Genomic DNA, 5996 nt, shown 5'->3' on the forward strand with positions numbered 1-5996 from the left:
TAGATGGAAAGGTTGGATAATAGGCTGTGCAGGATTTAAAGGCTCAAGGAGAGGACCTTTAGCAGCTTGGTATAATGGTTTGGCAGGTAGAGAGAAGGAGGGAACCCAGAGCCTAAAGTATCCCTCTAGTCCTAGAAAAGAGAATTCCTTGCTTAGTTTGCAGAGGTGGGAGGGACTGGAGGAGGGATGTGCAGTCAGTTGTAGGCCCTTGGGTTTGCGGGGTAAGGGCTAGGCCTAGGTAGGTAACTGAAGGGGTGCATATTTGTGCTTTTTTAGGGGAGAATCAATACCCACGTTCTGCTAGGAAGTATAAAATAGAGGTAGTTTGGCCGTTCCAGTATCTTGAGAGGGAGTACACAGGAGCAGATCATCAACATATTGAATAAGAGTGGATGGTTTTAGGGATAAGGCACAGAGGTCATGAGCAAGGGCCTGTCCAAAAAGGTGGGGACTCTCTCCGAAACCTTGAGGTAGCATGCACCAGGTAAGCTGATGTGAAAAGTGGGTGTCAGGGTCTTCCCACGTAAAGGCAAAGAGGTCTTGAGAATCAGGGTGTAAAGAAATTGTGAAAAAGGCATCTTTTAGGTCTAGGAGATAAAAATGGGTGGTATTGGAGGGAATCCTGGAAAGTGTATGGGTTAGGAACTACCGGACATACTGGGAGTACAGCTTGGTTAATGAGCCTGAGGTCCTGGACTAAGCGATAAGTTTCATCTGGCTTTTTAACAGGTAGAATTGGTGTGTTAAAAGGGGAGTTTGTTGGGCAGAGTAGGTGACTGGCGAGGAGGTGAGATATGATAGGCTTTAGGCCTATGAGAGCTGCTTAGGGGATTAGATGCTGCTTCTGTGCTAGGAACTGGGTGGGGTTTTTAAGGGTGATGCGGACAGGGATGTGGTGCTTTGTTACTTAGGGTGTGGAAGTATCCCAAACAGCAGGGTTAACTATGGATGGGGGATAAGGAAATGTTGCATGTTTTAGGGTGGGAGGTTGAAGGAGTAGAAGAAAACTAGAAGTACCAGAGGGGTCTGTGTGGATGCATTGGGTACTATGGGGCATGTGGAAATGGAGAGTAGTGTGGAGTTTTGAAAGGATGTCTCTGCCTAGGAGTGGAGTTGGGCATGAGGGCAGGACGAAGAAAGAGTAAGTGAAGGAAAAGAGGTAAAAGGAGCAGAAGAGTGGAGGGGTGGCATGGGGTTTGGAGACTTGCCCATCAATTCCCACAATAGAGACTTGCGAGAATTGGGTGGGTCCTGAAAAATTAGGCAAAGCAGAGTAGGTCACCCAAGTATCAATTTAAAAACATACTGGCCTACCTGCCACCATCAGGGTTACCCTTGGCTTGGATGAAGAGATGGTAGTTGCTGGAGTGTCTGCTCCAGGGCACCGTCAGTCTTCAGTGGCAAGGCTGATGAGATCCAAGTAGGAGGTTTTCAATAGTGATGGCAACTCTCTGCAGGAGTCTGGCAGCTTGAAGGAGTTTGCTGATGAGAGAGCCATTGAATAAGAATAAGAGGGCTGGCTCAGGAACGGATGGGGGAGTTCTTGCAGGGGTCACTCTCAGTCCAACTTCCAGTGGGGTCCTCCACAGAGGGGGCACAGCCTGGTGGGCTTACCTGGCTTTTGGCATTGTCTGGACCAGTGGCCTTCATTGCTGCACTTGAAACAGGCACCAGGTGGAGGTGGATTGCTAGGAGGCTTCCATGTGGAGCTGCAGCCCTGTGGGCGTGCAGGGCCTCTGATGGTGGAGGCAAGCATTTGAAACTCTGCCTGTTTTTGCCTTTTACTTTCCTTATCATGATTGTTAAAGACTTTGAAGGCAAAATTAAGCAGGTCTCATTGTGGGGTTTGAGGACTGTTGTCAAGCTTCTGAAGCTTGTGCTGAAGATTGGGGGTGGATTGGGAGATGAACAGAAGGTTTAAGATAGTGAATCCTTCTGGGCTGGCTGGGTCTAGGTTGGTATACTTTCTCATGGCTTCAATTAAATGAGAGAGAAAAGGGGCTGGGTTTTTGTCAGAACCTTGGGTGATTTCTGAAAATTTTTCATAGTTTACCACTTTATGGGCACCCTTTTTGAGTCCTGCAAGGAGACACACAATCATGTGGTCTTGATGGCAGTGTCCAGAGGCCCCATCTTGATAATCGCAGTGGGGGTCCTGTTTGGGGACTGCCTCTTCACCAGTAGGCTGGGAAGGAGCTTGGTGATGAACTGTATCAGCATGTGCCTGAGCTAGGGTCCAGATATGGTCTTGGTCTTCTGGGTTAAGGGTGGAAGAGAGGATAACAGAGAGGTCATGCCAGGTTAGTTCATAAGACTGGGTAAGGTACTGAAACTCCCTAATATAAGAAGTAGGGTTTTCTGGAAATGAACCAAGTCTTTTGTTAATTTGAGAGAGATCAGCGAGGGATAAGGGACCATGAACTCTAACAATACTTTCAGATCCTGCAACTTCCCGAAGAAGGCACTCTAGCACTGGTGCTGGAGTAAGGGTGGGGCATGGGCCAAAGGTGGCTCCTGAGAGAGTATGGGCAGGAGAGAAGGAAGAAGCCAGAAGTGGTTGAGAGGAAGAGATAGGGGCTGGGAGGGGTGGACAGCAGTCAGCTAGATGGAACCAGGGAAAACAGGTAGGGTCGTGGGGAGAAAGACAATCTGAGTGGTGAGAATGGAGGAGAAGGATTTGAACAGGTGAGCAAAAATTGCAGAGGTCTGGTTGTAATCTGAGTGCAAAAAAAGCCTGGACATAAGGAATTTTTCTCCACTTTTCCAGTCATCAGCAATAATTGCTTAAGACAGTTAAAATTGTAAAGTAGAATGTTCCATTTGCTGGCCATTTGGACCCATTATCTAATTCATACTGTGGTCAGCCTGTATTGCAAAAAATACAAGGCACTTAGGGTGGATATTCTGCCTGAGGCCTAAGCTTTGCAGGTTTTTTATGAGACGGCCTACAGGGCTGTTTTTTGGAATGGAGGACCGGGAGTTTCCCATAATGGAGGGTCAGCTCAGGAGAACAGGGAAAAAGGAGACCATCCTGGATGGCTGGAGGGAGAGGATAAAAGGAGTGATCATCACCGCTTCCTTTTTCATTTCCAGAACAGGATCAAATGGCTTAGAGGTATCCCCCTAAGACCAGATGATCAGCAAGTGCCTGGCACACGACAAAGCCTTGGACCAGCATTGGATTTTAGGACTGGAGAAACCAAGAGAGGCCATGTGGCTTTTTCTCTGTTAACTGGGCTCCTGGGGAAACTTGCCAGTAGGTGAGATCAGTGACTGATGTGCATGCACAGAGGTGACTGGAGGCTGAGGAGCTTCCTTTGTCCAGCAGCTGTGGCCTGCTCTCCAGGGAGGAGGGGTAGGTCCATGGGGGATGCAGACTTGAGCCCCTCCCAGGTTTTGGCACCAGATAAAAGGTTCTTGTATTGGTTCAAATGCCGAGAGTGTGCCAACAGTCAACACAAGGCAATGTGGAGCAACATAGTGTTTTAAAGATCACCTGGGTGCAGGCGGGCTGAGCCCTAAAATGGCTTCAGCCCCAAGTGAGGTCAGGGCAGGGGTTTTATAGTCTCCTGTAAACAGGAAGTGTCCCAGTCTGACGTAACTGCTATGTGGTACCCAGATGGCTTCCTTCTTAATCTTCAGGGGTACGTGTCTTCTGGCCATGGTAGGTGTTTTCCGGCCAGGGTAGGTGTCTTCCAGCCAGCTCTCTTCTTGCTTCTGCTATCTTGCTGATGCACGCTGCTAGCACAAGTGGCCTTGTGCCTTGGGACTGGGCCTGAGAAGGGAGGAATTACTCATCCCTTCAAGCTTTCAGGCCCTGGGGAGAATCTTTCATCCACCACTCACCAAGTCAGATGCATTACTTGAAGTCAGAGTCGAGGAGCATCCCCATGGCCTGGATTGCCTGGTTCTCTAGTGAGAATGTGTATTGTGGAGACAGTCTCCCTGCTTTCATGCTCTGAAGACTTCCAGTTTTCTACCAGACCTGCCACTTTTAAAAAGAAAACCAAATACTGCATGTTCTCACTCATAAGTGGGAGCTGAAAAATGAGAACACATGGACACAGGGAGGGGAACATCACACACCAGGGCCTATCAGGGAGTGGGGTGCTTGGGGAGGGATAGCATTAGGAGAAATATCTAATGTATATGACAGGTTGATGGGTGCAGCAAACCACCATGGCACATATATACCTATGTAACAAACCTGCACGTTCTGCACATGTATCCCAGAACTTAAAGTATAAAAAAAAATAAAAAAGTATTTGAAGATTCCTTCACTCTTTCTATTGAGCTCCTGTTTTTGATCTTGGATAAAAGTTCACAGTGTGAATCTCTACACACTTTTTTTTCTCATTCCAACGGGCTGAGGTGCTCTAACAAAGCCTCTTGTCTGCCACCTTGGAAAAACATTTTTAAGAAAGACAGCAAATAAGTAAATTATAAACTCATTATGTTTTCAATATGTCAATATTACCCTGGAAGGTAAAGAGAGAAAAATATGGGAAACATGTAGGAATACTTGGTGGAGAGAAACCAATGATAAATTTCCTGATGTAATGATATGATCGCTTTTTAGGTTAATGGTGGCTATTCCCAATAGGTTCTGACCAGACTCCTCAGGTTCGAGAGGTAACTCAAAATTACCTAAAGAATTGGTGAAAAGCAAACACTTTCTGTTGTCCCAATTTGAAACTGTTTAGAGGGAGCTATAATGTGAAGGGAGTCTGGAGGACCCTTTGTCTGATATAGATATGCAAACTCAATTACTTGAAATGGAAGGCCACAAATGAATGTCTTTATACAGACAGGCGGCTTCTAGGTCCATTCAGCCTTGAGGATCCACAAATTAAAAGTTGATGAGGAAGGAAGGGATGGGATATTTTGGTCCCTCCTAAGTGTACTGCTGCTTCCATTTTACTCTCAGAGCTCAACATGATTATTATTATTATGTCTCAACAGGCCACCAAAAGGGTAAGCCACTCATCAGTTCACCCTCAGTCTCTTGCACAGTGCCTGCCATGTAGAAAGTGCCTCATCAATTATGTGTTGAGGTGTTGAGTGAACAAAAAAAATAAATGAATTTCGAGGAATAATGCAGTGTTGGATGGTGTAGACCCTGTGCTGGTATTTGATATGGAGAAGTTTATTCACCAGGGATTGGGGACTGCATGAGCCATTGGTTAAAGTTCACAAGGCACTTTAAGATCATAGTGAGTCTGGGCTGAGTCTGGAACTCAAGGCCTGAGAGCATCTTCCTAAGTTATGACTGAAAGCTGCTCATCTGGGATTTTGGTAAGACTCCTACACTGTATCCTGAATATTCCAAAGCCCTCAATGAGGCAATAAGAGTGGATGAGGCCCACATACACCATGGAATACTATGCAGCCATAAAAAAGGATGAGTTCGTGTCCTTTGTAGGGACATGGATGCAGCCGGAAACTATCATTCTCAGCAAACTATCGCAAGAACAGAAAACCAAACACCGCATGTTCTCACTCATAGGTGGGCATTGAACAATGAGATCACTTGGACACGGGAAGGGGAACATCATACACTGGGGCCTATTGTGGGGAGGGGGAATGGGGGAGGGATGGCATTGGGAGTTATACCTGATGTAAATGGCGAGTTGATGGGTGCTGACGAGTTGATGGGTGCAACACACCAACATGGCACATGTATACATATGTAACAAACCTGCACGTTGTGCACATGTACCCTAGAACTTAAAGTATAATAAAAAAATAAAAATAAAAAATAAGAAGAAAAAAAAAGAGTGAATGAGAAGGTTGGGACTATGAGAGAAGCACTGGGCTTTATTGGTGATTGGCTGTGACAGAAACAGGTCCTGGCCAGGAAGAGGGAAGCATCCCGTGCTCATTTCTTGCAATTTGAAGCAATTTTATGACCAGGCCTTGGAGTTCAACAGGACAAGAGGCCAGAGGAATTTTACCCACTGGGAATAATGGTTACTTTGGAACCTCACTTGGGGGTT

At 46.3% G+C, this 5996-nt stretch overlaps 1 pseudogene; it reads right to left on the reverse strand.

The window, feature by feature from the left end:
- Positions 1-361: 361 nt before the first annotated feature.
- LOC144338523 (transcription factor NF-E4-like) lies at positions 362-3663 on the reverse strand (annotated as a pseudogene).
- Positions 3664-5996: the final 2333 nt, after the last annotated feature.

The sequence above is a fragment of the Macaca mulatta genome, chromosome X (genome assembly GCF_049350105.2).
Source record: "Macaca mulatta isolate MMU2019108-1 chromosome X, T2T-MMU8v2.0, whole genome shotgun sequence".
Lineage (NCBI taxonomy): Eukaryota > Metazoa > Chordata > Mammalia > Primates > Cercopithecidae > Macaca > Macaca mulatta.